The following is a 21,747-nucleotide window of genomic DNA, read 5'->3' as shown; positions in this document are numbered from 1 at the left end:
AGGAATTCCTCCTTATTTCATGGCTGTATGGTATTTCACTGTATGGAAATATTGCAATTGAACCAGTCCTCTGTATATGCATTGTTTAAATTTTTTTCTATTATAAACAAAACTGTGATCAATTACCTCTTGCACACATCATTTTGGAACATGCATTTTGTCTTTTTTTAAAGATTTTTATTTTTTTGATTATAATTGGTGTACAGTGTTCCATCAATTTTCTACTGTATAGCAAAGTGACCCAGTCTCTCTCTCTCTCTCTCACACACACACACACACATTCTTTTTCTCACATTATCCTCCATCATGCTCCATCACAATGGAATATATGTATCTTTAAGATAAGTTTTTAGAAGGAGAATTGCATTTGCATGATTGTAATTTTGATAGATGTTGCCAACTTGCCTTTTTACCAAGTGTGTTGACATTAAGCTGTCAGGTTTTGCTGATTGTCAGCATCTGATGCTTTGGTTTGGCGGTAGACCATGACCGATTTTATTATACAATGTAACACATGGTGGCACATTTCATCATACCTCAAAGAAATCTCATGTCCTCAAGAGCAGTCCACAGAAAACTGACAAAACAGAAAGAATGAATATAGGACATGGCTCTCTTCCTTGGAACAGAGAGCTGGAAGGATGGCCTGTGATTTTCCAACTAGAAATTGTCACTGTCCCTGACTCATTCAACCGTCTAGATACTTTTTAATAATGCTTCAGCAGAGACATAAGTAGGACTCTTAAACATTGTCTGGAGATTGGTTTGATTCTGGCTGCTTTCAAAGATCATTTATAAATGGCAGTGGATTTTAGCTCCTTCCTCTCAATGGGTGAGTGTGCCTCACCATTGTTTTGTCTGCAGAAGATAACGGACTTGTTCAGCCCAAAGGTTTGATCAGTATATAGTCAAATTTCCATCCACAGAGCAGTATTTAAATGCTTCTAAATTTGGGATGATGAACCTGAACATGCATGCCTTAAGGCCAAAACTCTTAAGCAGACTTTCCTGTCTTTTAGTTCATCTGTTTTCTTCTGAAATAAGGATGTCGTGGCAAAAAGAAGCAATAACTATGTCAGCTTGTTCTTTCAGGGGAACATTGTTCTCTTCATATTGCAAAGATCGGGAGCCCTGTAAGAGAGGCTGGGCCATGTTCAACTCCTGCAGAGGAGTCCTCATTTTCCAGTGTAAGAATAGCTTAATAGTGACACCACAAACAAATGCAATGACCTTCCCATTTCAGAAGTGACATCATCCAAGTTGTAGTTCTTGTACCTGTCTTCACTGCAGGGACACTTTGGTTCCAAACGCAGTTGATATGTCTTGAGTATCTTCTTCATCACTGATAAGTCATTTTTCTAAGAAGTCTGTAGGATCTAGATATGCTTTGAGAATCCTTTCCCATAGGCTGTGGACATATTCCTGCAGCAGTTTAGGGATATGAGCACAGCTGTTGTCTCCATGGTGCACCCAACACTGGGGATAAACAGTTAAAATGGTGTTACCTGAGCTCTGAGCAAATGTACTGATTGATTCAGTCGAGTCTGCAAATGGGCGGTCGCTCAACCGCTAGGCAATGGGGCTAGGCAGCAATCTTGAATTCATCAGGTCTTGGGTTGACTGGCCAGGTCACGTTCACCTGGGACAGTATCAGAGGTAGTAACAAATCTAATCCTCCAGGGACAATATAGTTTTGTTTATTTTTTAGGCAATTAAGTTTTAATTTTTTTTTTTGTCTTTTTGCCATTTCTTTGCTTATCCATTCCAAAGGCAATAGTCTGCATCTATTAACCCCAAATTCCCAGTTCATCCCACTCCCACCCCCTCTCCCTTGGCAACCACATGTCTGTTCTCCAAGTCCATGATTTTCTTTTCTGTGGAAAGCTTCATTTGTGCCATATATTAGATTCCAGATATGTGATATCATATTTGACCCCTAGCCTGGGAACTTCCATGTGCTGTGGTTTCAGACCTAAAAAGACAAAAAAAAAAAAAATTCACGGCTGGAATAGAGAGATAAGTGTTTGCTTAAACGTGAGAATGGGCAGAATGGGTCAGGGCCAGACCTTGCAGCCTGCACCAGAACGTTGCAACAATAGCACTAGAAATCAGCACACGTTCATACAATGTTTTTAACAGAAGAGGTCTGCGCTGGGTGAGGGGAACCTGACAAATAAAATACTTGTACGACTGAGTTCCTCGCTTTTATTATTTCTGGGAAGGTACACACCAGAATGGAAATCGGTTCTATCTGGAGTCTGCATTCTTCAAGGAAAAAAAATACATATATATATATATATTTTTTTTAATTTATTTTCTATTTGAATGATTTTTATTTTTTCCATTATAGCTGGTTTACAGTGTTCTGTCAATTTTCTACTGTACGTCAAGGTGATCCAGTCACATATACATATTCTTTTTTCTCATATTATCATGCTCCATCATAAGTGACTACATATAGTTCCCAGTGCTATACAGCAGGATGTCATTGCTTCTCCATTCCAAAGGCAATAGTTTGCATCTATTAACCCCAGATTCCCGGTCCGTCCCACTCCCTCCCCCTCCCCCTTGGCACCCACATGTCTGTTCTCCAAGTCCATGGGTTTCTTTGCTGTGGAAAGGTTCATTTGTGCCGTATATTAGATTCCAGATATAAACGATATCACACGGTATTTTCTTTCTCTTTCTGACTTCCTTCACTTGATGTGAGTAGGGTGGTGGTAACTCTGACAGATCCATCCAGAGCCTGAGATGTCACCTTAGGGAAAAGAAGAGTATTCTAGTCTCCAGGACATAAACGGAAAAAAAAATAACTAAGGACTACTTACCAGAAAGAAACAGGCTTGCAGACACTGGTTCGTGCAAAAGCAAGCATTTCTTTGGTTTGTTTGTTTGTTTAATTTTTTTATTTTTATATGATTTTAAAGGTTACTCTCCACTTACAATTATTACTAAATATTGGCTATATCCCCCAGGTTGTACAATATATCCTCGAGCCTCTCTTATGCTCAATAGTTTGTATGTCCCACTCCCCCACCCTTATTTTGCATCCCCCTCAACCTGGTAACACTAGTTAGTTTGTTCTCTATATCTGTGAATCTGCTTCATGTATGTTACATTCACTCATTTGTTGTGTTTTTTAGATTCTAAATATAAGTGATATCATACAGTATTTATCTTTGTCTGACTTATTTCACGTAGCATAATGCCCTCCAAGTCCATCCATGTTGCTGCAAACAGCAAATTGTGTTCGTTTTGATGACCGAGTAGTGTTCCATTGTGTGTGTGCGTGTGTGTGTGTATCACAGCTTCTTTATACGGTTATCTGTTGGTGGACACTTAGATTGTTTCCATGTCTTGGCGATTGTAAACAATGCTGCCATGAACGCTGGAGTGCATGTGTCTTTTCGAATTCGTGATTTTGTTTTTTTCAGATATATACCCAAGAGCAGAATTTCTGGCTCTTATGGTAGTTCTATTCTTGAGGTTTCTGAGAAACACCCTACCACTTTCCACAGTGGCTGCACCAATTTGCATTTCCACCAACAGTGTAGGAGGGTTCTCTTTTCTCCACATCCTTGCCAACATTTATTATTTATAGGCTTCCTGATGATGGCCATTCTGACCAGTGTGAGGTGATATTTCCTTGTGGTTTTGATTTGAGGAAAGTGTTTCTGAAAGGAAATCTGGAAGCCAGAAATGGTCTGGAATTCAGGACAGGAACTCAGCCAAGGGATCTGAGCCCAACAAGACTCAGATCCAGGCAGTCGTAAATGGGAGCACCTTACTCAGGGAGGGTCAGAGAAAGGTGATCTGGAAAAACGTGTCAGGAAAAAGGACAGAATAATGCCACTTGCTGCCACATGGATGCAGCTAGAGATTCTCATACTAAGTGAAGTAAGCCAGAAAGAGAAAGACAAATACCATATGATGTCCCTTCTATGAAGAATCTAAAACATGGCACAAATGATCCTATTTACAAAACAGATCACGACCATGGAGAGCAGATCTGTGGTTGCCAGGAGAGGAAGGGGGAGGGAGTGGGATGGGCTGGGAGTTTGGGGTCGGGGGATGCAATCTGTTACGTGGGGAATGAATGGGCAATGGAGTCCTACTGCACAGCACAGGGAAGGCTGTACGACCGGGTCACTTTCCTGTAAAACAGAAGTCAAAGAAACAGTGTATATCAATTATACTTCAATCAAAAAAGCAAAATACAGTTGTAAATGCTCAAAAAGGATCAATAAACTCTAGCAACTCTTGCTGATGGAAAAAAAAATAGTGTATTCACAAGTAACTCTGGACTGACTATAAGAATCACCTCAACTTTGCAGATCTGAAAACAAAGGAGGTTGCTTCCAGTTACAGAAAAGGTAGAGTCGAATTAAACCCTTATTAATCTGCTACTACTTGGAAAATGGCCCATTCTGCATTAGTAGTCATTGAAGTCTGTTAAACAATTTAAAGTGGGATGGGGGGAGATGGCTCAAGGGTAAGTTTAAAATAGAAGCTAGACCTTGGTGATGATTCAGTGAGCAATGGCGTGTCTCCAACAGGACTGTAGTATTTACCAGTGGTACCCAGTGTTGCCTAGCTCCAGACTAAAGTGGGAAGGCCAGACAAATACTTATTCATGAAAGAGACACTAATTGTGAAAACGAATCATGATCTTGTTGGTACAGGACAAACTATTCTGGCCAAAGGTATTCCATGACCTTGGCTTCAATATTATATGAGCTAATTCTTCATCCTTGAAGTGTTTGAGCACTCCGTATGAATATTTGCGTAAATTACCCCTTCTTCATCTCATTTGATTAAATACATTGCTCTTTTTAGTTTTGAATTTTGACTTTGCCTGCACCACAGGTGAGACAACGTGGAGGTTTTTTACCTGCCTCTTTCTCTAAGAAAAAACATCCTCCAACAGTCTCATGTACTGGTCCATTCTCAAATTGGTCATCGTTTTTATTTTTATTTTTTATTTTGTCTTTTTTGTCTTTTTAGGGCCACACCCGTGGTATATGGAGGTTCCCAGGCTGGGGGTCCAATCGGAGCTGTAGCTACTGGTCTATGCCACAGCCACAACAACGCCAGATCCGAGCTGCATCTGCAACCTATACCACAGCTCACGGCAACGACGGATCCATACCCCACTGAGTGAGGCCAGGGATCAAACTTGCATTCTCATAGATCCTAGTCCAGTTCATTAACCACTGAGCCATGAAGAGAACTCTTACTTTTTTTTATTTTTTAAGCTTTATGTTTTTGGCTGTGCCCATGGCATGCAGAAGATCTCAGGCCAGGGGTCAAAACTGCACCACAGCAGCCACCCAAGCCACTGCAGCAGCCACCCAAGCCAGCCAAGCCACCCAGCCACCCAAGCCACTGCAGCCACCCAAGCCACAACACCAGATCCTTAACCCACTGAGCCACCAGGGAACTCCTGGTCAATATTTTTCTTTTTTCTTTTCTTTTTTTTTCTTTTCTTTTTTTTTTTTCTTTTACACCAGACAAATATTATTTCTTTCATGATTCAATCTGTTGAACTATGCTGGTCAATGTTTTTAGATGGTGGTCTTATGGTCTTGAGGAAGATTCCAGGACAACTAGCTGATATGCATCATCTTCAAAAAAATGAGCATAATTCTCCCACCTCCAATGTACTAGTTTCAAAGCTTGTGACTTCTTTAGCTACTAAGCTGTCCTCTGTTGACAGATCCCTTAAAGTTCTCCCAAACCTTTCTCAAGAACAGTCCTTAACTGCCTCACAGTCACCTAGGTCGAGGCCAGTGACCCTGGTGACCTGGTGATCCTGTTAGGTTCCAAGGAGGAAGGGGAGTAAGTCGTTCACTTATATACATTTGCTCCCTGCGCTGCAGCAGTTTCTATGGCAAATTTAACCTGCTTAGTTGAAAAGATGCACTTTGTACCAGCCTCCTGACTACATGATATTCCCTCATCAACTTCCCTAATGAGTTTGGTGGAAAGTCACCACGGCTGCCGTGTTCAGTTAACCAGACAGACAAGGTTCCACATTTTCAAATGTTCCAATTTTATCAGCAATATAGGGAGGTGACCACAGACAACAGGTCATCTCCCTTGTCTTTAATCGTTGCAGGCAGAGCCCATTTATGTTGTAAACGCACAAAGGCTCGATCTTTCATCAGGTCTGCAGTTGAGCGTGCTGATGTTTTCTGAAAGCCTGGCCTTTTGAGAAATGTCCATCCCAGAATGTCAGTCTGTTTCTTTAATGACAACTTTTGAGGTCACCCCAGTGGCCTTTGGTGTATGACGTGGATTCAAAAACCACCGCTGATTTGGAGGCTGCCGAAATAAATCTTGAGCCTCCTCCATCAGGCCTCAGGATCTGGGTATGCTCAAGAGTTCGAACAAGATGTGACCTCCGACCAATGGACACAAACATCGTGATTTTCAGAATTTTCAATTTATGACCACTCGGCTAGAATTAACTGAGTTAAGGTTTGTGTTGAAGCTTTTGTGGCATACAATAAAATATTTCTGTATGGCAATATAGCTTTCTTTTTGCTGCCCTGTCAACAGACTTTTTTACTTTGTAGCTCAACCTAAGCGTCCTACTGTGGTATCGAATTTTTGTAATCAAGCGCTCTGTAATTTGGTTATTTTAAGAAAGCAGTTGAGAAATATTAGTCAAAGTAATAATCAATAGGGTGCCAAAATACCTCAGTTTTTAGAAGAAAAAAAAAAAGCAATGATTTAAAATAAAGCTTCTAGGGAGTTCCCCTTGTGGCTCAGTAGGTTAAGAATCTGACTAGTATCCATGAGAATGCGGGTTCGATCCCTGGCCTCAATCAATGGGTTAAGGATCTGGTGTTGCCATAAGCTGTGGCCAGGGATCAAATTCACATCCTCATGGACACTATGTTGGGTTCTTAACCTGCTGAGCCACTAAGGAAACTCCCTGAGTGTGTTTACTCTTATGCAACTTTACTATATGTATAACTTCATGGAACTAGTGTCATAGTCAACATATGAAACTATTCCGTCACCACAAGTCTGCCTCGTCTCATTCCTTTATAGCCACACCAGCTCCATCACCCACATTCCTGACCCTTAGCAAGCACTATAATTTTTTTATTTCAAGAATATTCTAGGAGTTCCTGTCAGCGGAAATGAATCTGACTAGTATCCATGAGGACTCAGGTGCAATCCCTGGCTTTGCTTAGTGGGTTAAGGATCTAGCATTGTTGCCAGACTCCTAGCCTGGGACCTCCATATGCTCTGGGTGCAGCCCTAAGGAAAAAAAAAAAAAGAGAGAGAGAGAAAGAAAGACTATTCTAGAATGTTATGAACCATTTTACAGTGTGTGATATTTTGAAATTGGCTTTTTTCCACTTAGTATAGTTCCCTTGAGACCTATGCAAGTTCTTGAATGTATCAATAGTTTGCTCCTTCTTATTACTGAGTGCAGCTGGCCCTCTGTATCTAAAGATTCCACATCCTCAGGTCAAAAACATTAGAAAAGGAAAAAAAAAATTCTGGAAAGTTCCAAAAAGCAAAACTTGAATCTCCTGCATGTCAGCAACTATTTCCATAGCATTTGCATTGTATTTACAACTATTTCCATAGCATTTATGTTGTATGAGGCATTATAAATAATCTAGAGATGATTTAAAGTATACAGGAGGGTGTGTGTAGGTTATATGTAAATACTACAAACACCACTTTATATAAGGGACTTAAGCGTCCTCCGAGAATGGTATTCCAAGTTGGGGGATGGTTCTGTACTAGTACCAACTGCACTGTAGCTTGTTAACTCTTTATCCATTAAAAGACATCTGGACTGTCTCCCGTATTGGTGAATTTGACTAAAACTACTATGAACATTTGTGAAAAGGCTTTTGTGGGAACATAATCTTCATTTCTTTGAGACAAATTCCCAAGAGAACAATGAATGGGTGATATAGTAACTTCATGTTTAGTTTTAAAAGGTATTGTGATACTAATTTCCAGAGTGCCTGTAGCATTTTACCTTCCTGCCAGCAATATATGAAAATCTAGTTTCTCTTCATCCTCACCAACATTGGATGGTGTCACTGGTTTTCATCTTAGTCATTCTGATAGGTGCATGGTGATATCTCATTGTGGGTTTAATTTGCATGCATCTCAGGGCTGAAAATGCTGTTTGTCATTTCATGTGCTGATTCGCCATCCCTGCATCCTCTTCAGTGAAATGTCTGTTCCTGTACGTTGTCCGTTTCCTAATTGGATTTACATTTTTCTTCTACTGTTGAGTACTGAGAGTTACTTACACATTTTACGTACAAAAACTTTGAAGAATAAAAGATCTGCAGATATTTTTCCTGGACTGTACCTAATCTTTTCATCCTCTAAAGAGGGTCTTTGGCAGAGCAAAATGTCTGCAATTTGTTCAGGTCCAATTTATCACTTTTTCCTTTTAAGAATTATACTTTGAGTGTCAGGTCTGAGAACTCTTCATCTACCCCCAGGTCTCCAAGATATCCAGTTTTTTTTTTCTGAAAGCTTCATGGAAAGATGTTTTACACTTAAAACCATAATACATTTTGAGTTAATTTCTATATAAGGTATGACGTTTAGGTCAATGTTAATTTTATTTTTGCCTGTGGATGCCACAGCTGCTCTGATACCATTTATTGAAAAATCCTTTTTCCAACGAATTGCTTTTGCACCTTTGTCAAAAATCAATTGGGCGTATTTCTGTAGACCTATTTCTAAGTTCTTGGTTCTGTTTCATTGGTCTATGTATCTAGATACCACCAAACCCTCACTATCTTGTTTTCCTCAGCTGTGTAGTAAGTCAATGTGATGTAGAGTGATTCTGCCCACGTTATTTTGCTTTTTAAAAATTGTTTCAGCTATTCTAGGTTCTTTTTCCTCATGTAAATTTTAGGATAATCCTGTGTATGTCTGCAAAACACCTTGCTGCAAAATGATAGGAATTGTATCAATTTGGAGAAAATTGACATTGTACCATGTTGACTCTTTCGATTGGCACATAGAGCATCTCTCCCCACTTACTTAGGTCCTCTTTGATTTCTATCATGTACATTTTTAAATTTTTCTGCATATACATCCCATACCTGGCAGGTTGAATTTATACCTAAATATTCCATTTCCTTGGAAGCAATTATATACGGTGTTGTGTTTTTGAATTCTGGGTTCCACATGCTTGTTGTTTGTAAATAAAAATGCAATTGATTTTTTGGAGCTTATTTGTGAAAATTTTTGTGTCAGAACACAGATCAAGTTACAAATATCAACATCCAGCAACACAAGCGCCAGATGAAAGTAACACAGGTTTTGCGATGTTTGCCTCTTTTAAGAAAAATAAAATCATACCTGAAGCTGAAGTCTTGTGAATTCGCCTTTCCAGTCTCTCTTCCTTCCCAATTCCTTCCCAGAAGCAGCCAGAATAGTGAACTTGAGGTTTACACTTTCAGTTCATAAATTTAATTGCACACGTGTGTCTATAAATAATATGGTACTGGACTAAATATGTGTTGATTTTTATGCAATTGATTTTTGTGTGTTCGCCCTATAAACTGCCACCGTGCCGAACTCAAATATTCTAGGATATTCATTTATTTATTTATTGTTTTTTTCATAGCCGCACCTGTGGCATATGGAGGTTCCCAGGCTAGGGGTCAAATTAGATCTGTAGCCACCAGCCTACGCCACAGACACAGCAACATCAGATCTGAGCCGTGTTTTCAACCTACATGACAGCTCATGGCAACACCATATCCTAAACCCACTGAGCAAGGCCAGGGATCGAACCTGTATCTTCATGGATCTGAGTCAGATTGGTTTCCGCTGCGCCACGACAGGAACTCCCTACTCTAGGATTTTTTTTAAAAATCGCTGTGGGTTGTCTATATGGACAATCATGTCACCTGCAAATAGAAATGTTTTAATTTTTTTCCATTCCCATGTCTGTCTTTCCTTTCTTTTTCAAGATTTAATTTTCACATTCTATAATTGTCTCCAGTAATAAGATAAATAAATACTAGAGGTGCAATGCACGACATAATAAATATAATTAACACTGCTGTATGTGAAGAGAGTAAATCCTAAGAGTCATCATCACAAAGGAAAAACTTTGTTTCTCTTTCTTTAATTTTGCATCTCTATGAGATGATGGATGTCCACCTAAACTTATTGTGATCATCATTTTATGATGCGTACAAGGCAAATCATTATGATATTCATCTTACGCTTATATGGTATTGTACGTCAGTTATGTCCCAATAAAACTGGAAGAGGAAGAAGAAAAAAACAAGAAAGAGCCAGAATACTGCTCAACATTCTACAATTCATAGAACAGCAAGGAATTATCCAGTCTAAACTGTCATTAGAGGAGGTTGAGAAACCCTGATTTTACCTCTAAAAATCTTCTGTATAGCAGGATGTATTTGAGAACTCTCAGTACTTTCTGCTCAATTTTGCTGTGAACCTACAACTGCTCTAAAAATATTTATTAATTTAAAAAATATAACTGCAGCCGGGAGTATGTGGACTTGTTTGAAGAATCACTGGAGGAAACTCCTGTTTTTATTTTTTTTGCTCTTTAGGACCGAATCCTTGGCACAGAGAGGTCAAATCAGAGCTGTAGCTGCTGGCCTGTGCCACAGCCACAGCAAGGCCAGATCTGAGCCATGTCTGAGACCTACACCACAGCTCACGGCAACACCGGATCCTTAACCCACTGAGGGAGGCCAGGGATTGAACCTTCGTCCTCATGGATGCTAGTCAGATTCGTTTCCACTGAGCCAGGATGGGAACTCTGAAACTCCTGTTTTTAAATGGACACATTTGCACCCTGTATCAGAAAACATGGAAACCGAGACCTACAGTTTTCAAACATATAAACTTAGTGAAACATTTGGAAGCATCAGAAGCAATTTATTTAACCAAATTTGTCTTGGAAAAAAATATTTGTTGAAGACAGGTACTGGACAGAGATAAAAATAATACAGCACATTTGAAAATATTTGGGTTGACATTTATGCATTTTAATTTCAAAAAATAAAGTTTAGAATATCCTACATTTAGTGGATGTGCTCTGACCTTATCTGGTATTTCAGCACCTACAAAAAAGTTTATTTTCACAATTAAAACTATTATGAACAACAGAAGAGGCAACTGACCGATCCAGTCCAAGTTTATTTTCATAATACACAACTTTGGATTGCAAGCTAAATATTGGAAATAATACCATATTGAAATAAGTAAAATTTTTAGAAAAGTGCAGTGACAGATAATGGCTAAGAAGCTGGTTAAAAGCTGCGAATATACACCAGTGAAAGTTATTTGCCTTGTTACTTTTAAATGTTTAACTGTCAATATAAAGCTTTTATTCTGCTTTCATGTGAATGAATTTTTTTTTTAAGAAGAAGAAACATTTAAAGATTTAAATATGTTGTAAAATTGGGTTGTGATGATGGTTGTACAACTATAATATAAAATTCATTGAGTTTAAAAAAATTTAAATAGAACTAGCTTAGGTCTATCAATTTAATAAAAGTCAACATTGGCCAATATATATTTCAAAAAGTCATAGAATATAACTTTAAAATACGGAACTTAAGAAATTTTTTAAATATATAAATATATAAGTATAATGTAATAATATAATAAATACATAAATTTACAAAAATAAAATAAAAATACACAAAATAGAAATATGCAAAAGGTTTAAAAATATATAATTATTTTTAAATTTACTCTAAAAAACTGTCCTGATTTGGACATTAAAATACAAAGGTTACCTTTAGTATAACTTGACTTTGAACTCATAGATATATTTAGCATTATGATATCCTTAAGATAAAACTTCCACTATAGGGACAAGGGTAAGGAATTATCTAGTAAGAGGCCCTTTGACCACTAAAAGTGGATTGAGTAATCAGGGTAATCAAACTTAGGAGAAAGTAGACAGGAAGGACAGAAGAGGAAACAGGACTGGGGCTTGTGCTCTTTGAAAGCAAAAGACACTTCCGCACCTATGTCAGAGAGGGTTTGCCCTGGCAACACTGTAACTCTGCTTCTTGTGGAATTTCATGCTTGTGGAGAATTGAAATGCAAGGTTGTAAACCCAAAGGAACAGGGGAACAAGCTTGTTGGATTGGGTGAGAGTCCCATTATTTGCTTCTGGGTATCTCTCTTTAGCAGCAGCCATGACCAACTAAGTCGGTATGAGCAATGTCCCCAATGCAACACCGCGAAGAAAAATCTGATGCCGAACCAGCTCCCAGGAGGCACCACAGTTATCAGCAGGTGCCTGCGAAGATACAGGCCACAAGAAGGTTCTTTGAGTTTATCCAACACTCCTCTGTCCCTGTGTCCAGTCCAAGCAAAGACGGGAGAGATCTCACACGGACACTGAAGGGGCTAATCTAGGAAAAACAGAGACAAGGCGCTTGAAACAAAGTAGAGAGACCTGTTATGCTAGAATCTCAGTTGGCAGATTGGGAAGGTGCATTTGTCTTCTAAGGCTGCTAATAGGAAAATACCTCAACCTAGGTGGCTTCTAACGAGGGAAATGTAGTCTCTTATCATGCTGGAGGCCAGAAGGCCAAAGTCAAGGTGTTGGCAGGACTGTGCTCTCTCTGAAGCCTCTAGGGGAGGAACGTTCCTTCCCTGCCTCTTCCAGCTTCTGGAAGTCCCTGCCATTCCCTGCCTTGTAGCCAATCTCTGCCTCTGACTTTATATGGCCTTATTCCTCTATGTCTCCTTTTTTCTTCTAAGGACACCAGTCCTATTGGTTTAAGGGCCCACCCTGCTCCAGTATAATCATCTTAACATACCTCTTAGGTTTATCTGCAATATATCCAAATAAGGTCACGCTCACAAATATCACCTATTTGGATCTATTAGAACTAACAGGAGGTAGAACTTCAGCATATCTTTGAGGGCCATAATTAAATCCACAAGATTCTTGAAGAAACTCCTTGTCAGCAAAGGAAAAAAAAAAAAGTGTTATACTCAGATTGTGGATAGCTGTAGGAATCTTAGAGAAACAGGCATGTCATGACAGAGAGAAATTTGAAATATCAAAAAGGTTTGGTGAATTTTGTGCTAGCCAGAAATGTTGCAGTAAATATCTTCAAATCTCTTAGAAGAAGCTCCCATAAAACAGAGTTTCTCATTTCGAGAAGCTATTTTGAATGATGAGATTACTCTACCCCTAGGATGGATATGATCAAAGCCCAGTTAAGATAAATGTACTCATATATGTCATTTTTTTTTTCAATTTTATGGCTGCATCTGCGGCACATGGAAGTTCCCGGGCCAGGGATTGAATGTGAGTTGCAGCTGCGACCTATGCCGCAGCTGTGGCAACAATGGATCTTTTAACCCACTGAGCCTGACCAGGGATCAAATCCACACCTCTGCAGTCAGATACTTAACCCACTGCACCGTGGCGGGAACTCCTCATATATATCATTTGAAATACTTCATGCTCTCACTGCCCCCACATGCAAGCCCAGTCATATCTGCATAGAATCGGGAACCTGCTGGTCTATACTGGTCTTCGTTTCAGGAAGTTTCCGTGGGAAACATGAAGTCGTTCATATAAATATGCTGACATCTTGCAACAGCTGGAAGGACTCATTCTGGGTGTTAACACAGCAGGGAGCAATCAGAACGGGAAGAAGAAGAAGTGATTGACATGCTGCCACACTGCTGTAGGAATTGCAGTGGAACAATTACATTGCTCAAAGAACACTTCACAATTGGATAGGAAGAGAATTCTGTCAGCGCTGAAAGATTTCACAGCTGTACTCCAAAACAAACCTGGAAATGCACATTATAGGTACTGGAAACAAAAGAGCCTATTATTTCGTCTTCTTTTAGATAAGTGGTAAAGTACTGGGAGGTGGCAGAAAAGATAATTCTAAAGGGCAATTTTGCCTTCTGTCAGCACCTGGGTCTTGCTAGTTGTCATTTCCAAATGTACAACTATCTCTCCAAAAAAGTGGGAGAGGTGGAATGTTAGAAAGAGCTTGGTCTGATCATTCTTTCCCTACAACCAGAATAATTATTTTCCTGTACTGAATTAGGGTTCAGAAAGTTTCAATTTGTAGTAAGACTCCTGGTGTATGACTAAAGGAACAGTAAAAAAAAAAAAATGCCCCATGCTGGAACACTGAGTGAGCAAACCAAATTGAATCCCTTGATCTAGGAGAGTTCCTGGGATGGTTCCAAATTTAAGTAATGGTAATTAGCAGAACACAGTAACCTAAGCTACCACTTCACTTCTCTCCTCTGCATTTAGAAGGTGCATTAAGGTGCATGTACATCTTGTTTGGGTTATGAAGCTCTCGTTGCAACCTCCTAACCAATCTTCCTACACTCTGCTGTGTGGGAGTGGGCTAGGAATCTCCTTTCTCCTCTGTCCACAGGCTCTTTCTTAGGTTCTGCCCTAGAGGGGGACCCCAAGACTGTTGCTGTGCCAGGAGCTTCAGCATTTCCAGTCTGGTCCCTAGGACTCTCATCCCAGCCAATATTGTTCACCCCAGCTGGCAGTGCTTGGTTCCAGCTCTTTCCAATACTCAGAAGCAGCCTTTACCATACTCTTAGAACTCCACAGTCTCTTAACCAATATTAAATTCTTTCTGTTAACAAATTGCTGCTGTCTTTCTTCCCCACTAGACCTTGACTGAAAGGCATCTATATGTTAACAGTTTCTCTACATATGGTTTGCTTAATCATTGTATTTGACGTGTCTATAAGACTTAGATGTATGCATGTGTGTTTGCGTGGAGCCTAAAGGCATCATCGGGGAGTTCCCATCGTGGCTAAGTGGTTAGCGAATCCGACTAGGAACCATGAGATTTCGGGTTTGATCCCGGGCCTTGCTCAGTGGGTTAAGGATCCAGCGTTGCTGTGAGCTGTGGTGTAGGTTGCAGACGCGGCTCGGATCCCATGTTGCTGTGGCTCTGGCGTAGGCCAGTGGCTACAGCTCTGATTCGACCCCTAGCCTGGGAACCTCCATATGCTGTGGGTGTGGCCCTGGAAAAGACAAAAAAATAAAAAGGCATCATCAGGTAGCTATTTAGCCCGTGCCTCAGATCCCTCACCTTAAATAATGCTCTAGAGTGTTCCAATTTTGCCTGGCCTGAAAAATCCTTACAGCTGGTACTCAGTCATTAGCTGAATCATTACATTATTACGTTCCCTGCATCGATGGCACAGCAGCTTTAGATCACGGCTTTGAAGAACACTTAGACTAGCTTCGATTACTTGGGTATCCATTCCAAAGCCTCTTGATGTATTATCTTGGGATCGCTGAATTCAAATATTTGAGACCCAAGGGAAATGGACATTTAATCTGTACTGGGAGAAAAAGAGCCGTGGTACAAGGAAAGGCACTTTATTAACCAACACCCAGGGTGGATCCTGGCGTTGTGGGGAGATTTGCTCCTCATTTTGCTACAGCCAGGCCATTCTGTGATTTAACTCAGAAAGGAAAAGCCAGATAGTCAGCGTACAGGAAGCCGAGAACCAAGAACATCTTAGGAGCCCCTTATCATGGCAGTAAGATGCAGATTTCACCACGGTGCTTCTTCACAAGTATGGATGTGAAAGAGCCAGGGATCCATTTGGGTAGAAAGTTTTCACGCAAAGAACTCATGCCAGCCCTGAGGGCTTGAATGAAAACAAATCTTATAAACTTGGACAATCAATCACAAAATTTGATTGACCCCTGTGAACAGATTCCTAGAAATGGCATGGCTTCCAAGCTGAAGAGGGAGCAACTCTGAAAAAAAGCTGTGGGAATCCAGATGTTCAGGAGGTCTTCTACTGAAAGCAGATGTTGCACTTAAAGTATTTTATGCTTAAAAAAGCGAAAGGGTAAATGTGATCATTGATTGTGAGACTCTCGTAGTTGTTGGAAGCACTAGGTTTGGTGCCATTAAAGTCCCGAAGGGGGAGTTGCTGTCGTGGCTCAGTGGTTAATGAATCCGACTGGGAACCATGAGGTTGCGGTTCGATCCCTGGCCTTGCTCGGTGGGTTAAGGATCTGGCGTTGCTGTGAGCTGTGGTGTAGGTTGCAGACGCAGCTCGGATCCCATGTTGTTGTGTCTCTGGCGTAGGCCGGTGACTACAGCTCCGATTTGACCCCTAGCCTGGGAACCTCCATATGCTGAAGGAAGCAGCCCTAGAAAAAGGCAAAAAGACAAAAATAAATAAATAAATAAATAAATAAATAAATAAATAAATAAAGTTCCAAAGGAGTTCAAGTACGCAGAAAGATTTGTCTACAGTGGCCTGAAACCACTGGGTATTTTACAGCAAACCTAGAGATGCAGGTTGGTATACCAGATTTTGCAGTAATTAAAGAAGTATATCAGAGTTCCCATAGTGGCTCAGCAGTAACGAACCTGACTAGTATCCATGAGGATTCGGCTTCGATCCCCTGGCCTTGCTCAGTGGGTTAAGGATCCAGCGTTGCCACAAGCTGCCGTGGAGGTCATAGATGCAGCTCGGATCTGGCGTTGCTGTGGCTGTGGCGTAGGCCAGCAGCTGCAGCTCCAATTCAACCCATAACCTGGGAACCCCCATATGCTGTGGCTGCGGCCCTAAAAAGACAAATAATAATAATAATAATAAAGAAGTATATCTACGTGGTGTCATTAATCCCTGTTTCCTCCTTTCCGACTTCTGGCTCAGCCATTTCTACTCAGCAGCAGTAGATGCATCCATGACCTTTTGGCCCTATTGTCCACCAAGGGACCCAGGCCATCTCTTAATCCTTAACCCACTGAGCGAGGCCAGTGAGTGACCACATCCTCATGGATACCAGTTGGGTTCTTAACGTGCTGAGCCACAACAGGAACTCCAAGACATCTATTTTTTTTGGCCATACCCAGGGCACACAGAAGTTCCTGGGCCAGGGATCAAACCCATGCCGCAGCAGTGAAAACACTGGGTCCTTAACCACTAAGCCACCAGGGAACTCCAAAGGCATCTTTAAAAATTCTGTTTAGGGAGTTCCAACTAACTAGTCGGGCTTGTAACCTGTAACTAGAGGGTTATGAGCCCGAATAGTATCCATGAGGATGCAGGTTCAGTCCCTGGCCTTGTTCAGTGGGTTAAGGATCCAATATCACCACAAGCTGTGGTATAGGTCACAGACGCAGCTCAGATCCCACGTTGCTGTGCCTGTGGCATAGACCAGCAGCTGGAGCTCTGATTCAACCCCTGGCCTAGAACTTCCACATGACACAGGTGCAGCCCTAAAAAAAAAAAAATTCCATTTATAATTGCTTTGGGGCTGGGAGGCCGATCGGTGCCCTTTGCCTGATTTTCTCACACCTGGCTCAGGTCCCCACCTAACCCCAGGCCTTTGCTTCCGTCCCTGCCCCAAGTCTCCTTGTCCCAAGTCTCAACTGTGACCTAAAGATTTTCCCATTTACCATCAACACTGAAGTCGCCACTTTGAAGTGGCAGTGGTCCTTCCTTGGCTGTAACCTTTAGCAGACCTTAGTTTTGTTTCTGCCCGAGGAGCCTGGCCAGATTCTTGAAAGCACTTGATAATGATGTTTTGTATGTTTTCACTGGGACGTGGTGCTGTGAACTCGAGATACCCGGGCGTGCGGTGGAGAGAAGCTGGCTTTCAGGGGCGGGTGGAGCCGGAGGGTTCTGGCCTCTGAAAGCTGGCCTCTGGGTGCTAGGCCCTAGCCCTCCACTCTGTCGGAGTGGCTGACAGCAGTCTGCCCTCCTCAGCAGAAAGCCTTGCTCTGTCACTAGGGGAGCTGGTACCTATGGTCCAGTGAGATAACTTCTCCATGAGTATTTTTATTTTTTATTTTTTTGTCTTTTTACAACCGGCCATATATACAGAATATGGAAGTTCCCAGGCTAGGGATCGAATCAGAGCTGTCGCTGCCAGCCTACACCACAGCCACAGCAACACCAGATCTGAGCTGCATCTGCGACCTTCACCACAGCTCACAGCAACTCCGGATCCTTAACCCACTAAGCGAGGCTAGGGATTGAACCTGCATCCTCATGGATACTAGTTGGGTTCTTAGTCCACTGAGCCTCCACGGGAACGCCAGTATTTTAATTTTAATGCAGAGAGAATTCTTATCCCCACACAGAATGAACTGCACACACCAGAACCCCTGGAGCTGTGGTAATTTGGGGTCATGGATATAGAGTCATACAGCTGGTGTGCCAGTCCCGGGGGAAAAGTTAGTCAGGTAAGGGGGAGGGGATCGTCAAGGTAACGATGGGGTGCTAGGTGCTGAGTGCGCTAGTGCTGACCTCTCATGGCCAGCCTGGGCTCTGTAGCAGGAAGTTCTGGAACTTTCTGGAAATTTCTGGGTCCTCTGTTGGTGAAAGCTAGAACAAAATATTCATCTGGGGCCACAGAGGATGCCAGCTGCCTTCTGTCTCTCCCCATTTCCTTTTCTTTCTTGGAGCCAGTAGATCAGGATCAGCTTGAGAGGAGGAAGCTGGACATTGAAGAGACTTCAGCTGAGGCCCCTGTTGGAGGTCCAGCAGCTCAGGTCTCCCTCTGGCCCATGGAGCTCTGTGTTTCTGACAATGGACTCTCCCCTCCCCCAAGCCCAGAGTGCAAGCTTTAGAGCTCAGGGCTTGTTGGACAGACAAGAGAATCCGCCGTCGAGCAGCTGTCCTTTCCAGGAGGATTCCTCCTTGGTAATGCAGTGAACACCGCTTGGCTCGGATGGGGACCTGGGGATGCCAACACCAGATAAGGAAGCCTGCCTGGGAGAACCCTCCAGCTCTGGGATTCAATAGGCTTACTCCTGTTATTATTGTTAGGATGGGTGATTTAAAATCTTAACAATGTACATCAATAACGAGAATTCATTTGTCCTGTCTAAGTATATAGGTCACACATAGGTAGCGTTCTGCTGTTTACAAAGCAGGATCACAGTAACCCCAACAAAACTCCTCTGAACCATACCACAGCTGAGAAAACTGGCTCTCAACACCAAGTTCCCAAGCCCTGCCCCAAGAGCCAGTCGTAGTGGGGGCGGCGGGGGTGGGGGGCAGTCTCTGTCCCGAGGGTTTGCCGGAGCCCTGGGTGGGGACCTTTTCCTGGGCTTTGCTCTGATGACTTAACTGTGTGATCCTGAGCGAGGAATCATGTCCATTCCTGCGGGACCATCCCCTCTCCTCCAGGGACAGCCGCCTTCCCAAGGACAGCACCTAGGCCTCTGTGACCCTCTGGTCATCCCCTTCCATCCCTTCCTGGAGTGTGGCTCCCCGGAGCCACAGAAACCTCTCGACTGAGTAAATAAACCATCATATATTGGAAAAAACAGGGATCTGGGGACTAGTTTATTTTTCAGTATTTTGACGTAAATTGTAATAACCTTAAAGGCATGGCGATGGACTGAATGGGTCTCCCCAAATTTCAGATGCTAAAGCCCTAATCCTCAGTGTGTGGGGATTCGGATGTGAGGTCCTTGGGAGAGAATTGGGTTTAGATGAGGTCACGAGCTGAGCCCCCATGATGCAATTAGTGCCCTTAAGTAGATGAAGAAACGAGAGCTCTGTCTCTCCACCCGTGAGGATGCGGGAGGATGGATGCTGTCCCTAAACCACAAAGGAGACCCTCACCAGAACCTGTCCGTGCTGGTACCCTGATCTCAGTCTTGCAGCCTCCAGAACTGTGAGAGATGGGAGTTCCCATCGTGGCGCAGTGGTTAACGAATCCGACTAGGAACCATGAGGTTGCGGGTTCAATCCCTGCCCTTGCTCAGTGGGTTAACGATTAGGCGTTGCCATGAGCTGTGGTGTAGGTTGCAGACGTGGCTTGGATCCTGTGTTGCTGTGGCTCTGGTGTAGGCTGGCGGCTATAGCTCTGATTCCACCCCTAGCCTGGGAACCTCCATATGCCGGGGAGCAGCCCTAGAAAAGACCAAAAAAAAAAAAAAAAAAAGAACTGTGAGCGCTAAATGTCTCTTGTTTCAGATACACAGCCTGTGCTATCTTGTCATAGCCGCCCAAGCTCATTCATCCAGGTACGGAGAGTATTTGCATATTTAAATTCTCAGCAACTGGGGACACAGTGCTAGGCACCTGCCAGGCCCTGAGCAAATGGGGGCTAAAGTCTCTCTTTTCCTGGAAGGATAGCTTTCTAAACCTCAATGCTGACATGCCAGGCCTTTGGCATGACACCCAGAACATTCTCTGCCTTTCTAATCCCTTGTGTTCCCTGTAGGTAATTGCACAGAAAATCCGTGTTGCAAAGCCCTCAGAGAGAATTACAATGAATTAGAAATGCCCTTTTCATCTTCCCAGTTCTCTTTCTGACGGAGAAGCAGGCATATTTTTAGGATTGGGCAGGTGGGGCGGTGGATGAGGCTAACCTTCCGCTGTGCAGACCAGCCACACGCGGTCCTCATTTCACTTAAAAATCAACACAGAAGCCTGCTTAAGCTCAGTCCCAACTGATGTTTAAACCTCGGAGTTGCTGAAGCCCATGGAGCTCCCTCCATGCGGCCTCCAAGGAGGGGGCTAAGGTCCAGAGAAGAGGTGTGTTCAGCCTGATGGGAAGCTGGTTCAAGCAGACCTGAGACGTTGACCACTCGGGAAGCTTTATGCAGCCTCGTGGCTGAGAAACACCTATGCCTCCCTAGAACAGTGGTCGGTGAGGATCGGAAGGTCAGCTCAGGGCTGGACATCCACTGAGCTGCTTTGCAACAGCACTAGGAGAAACTCACCTTATCAATAATGACTCCAAACACTCTATGAGCCCCCAGATGGGGACACGAAGCCTGAAAGTGGGGTTAACAGGTGAAACCAGGTGTCTCTGAGAAGTTCTGGTCATGTGGTCATCTTGTCCTCGTTGGCAGCTCTAGGTGGTCAGGCACAAGGAAAGAGAACAATGAGTCGCAAATGCCCTGCCCTGCCTGTCCTCTCCCCATCTCTCCCCAAAGGCACCCCAGTTTGATGGTCTGTGGGAAGGAAGTTAAATATATTCAAAGGAGTTGAGAGGGATCCGGGATGTCAGAGAAATAATTGTTCTGGGGATCCCCTGAGAAAGGCGATTAGGAGGAATGAAAGTATAAAATAAAAATAGTCTTAATAACAATTGCAATTGCCTTTTTTTCCCCCCATGCCTGCAGCATGTGGAAGTTCCAGGGCCAGGGATCGAAACTATACCACAGTTATGACCTGTGCCACAGCAGTGAAAACGCCAGATCCTCAACCCTCTGCACAACCAGGGAACTCCTAGTAGTTTCTGTCTTTAAGTGCTCACTCTGGGGCAAGCACCGCCCATGCACTACCTTATTTGAGCCTCATTAAATTTTCATGAGGTTAATATTATAATCCTGACTTTACTGAGAGGATACTGAAGTTCAGAGAGGCACTCAAGTAAATGGTAAAAGCAGGATGGCAATGCAAGCTCTAGGACCCCAAAGCCAGATCTTGTCTGCTGAGACAGCAGGAAAAGAAAACATGGGTTCTTACATCAAACAGCCCCCCGTTCCAACATGAGTTAGCCGTGGTTCCCGGGGCAAGTGACTGTTCTGTGCTTCACTTTCGTCATCTGTAAAATGAGGATCTTAAGAAGCTTAAATGAGATGATGCTTATAAAGCACTGAGCACAGTTCCTGACTAAGGTCGAAGTGCCATAAATCAATGGCACTGTTTTTCCTGTTTCTCCACCTTCATTATGTTTCTGGGCACCTGTACCTTTGGTCTGCTTTGTGTTATCTGGACATCAGATGTCTTCGC

The sequence above is a fragment of the Phacochoerus africanus genome, chromosome 9 (genome assembly GCF_016906955.1).
Source record: "Phacochoerus africanus isolate WHEZ1 chromosome 9, ROS_Pafr_v1, whole genome shotgun sequence".
NCBI classification, from domain to species: Eukaryota; Metazoa; Chordata; class Mammalia; order Artiodactyla; family Suidae; genus Phacochoerus; species Phacochoerus africanus.
Note: the sequence above shows the minus strand (reverse complement) of the source record.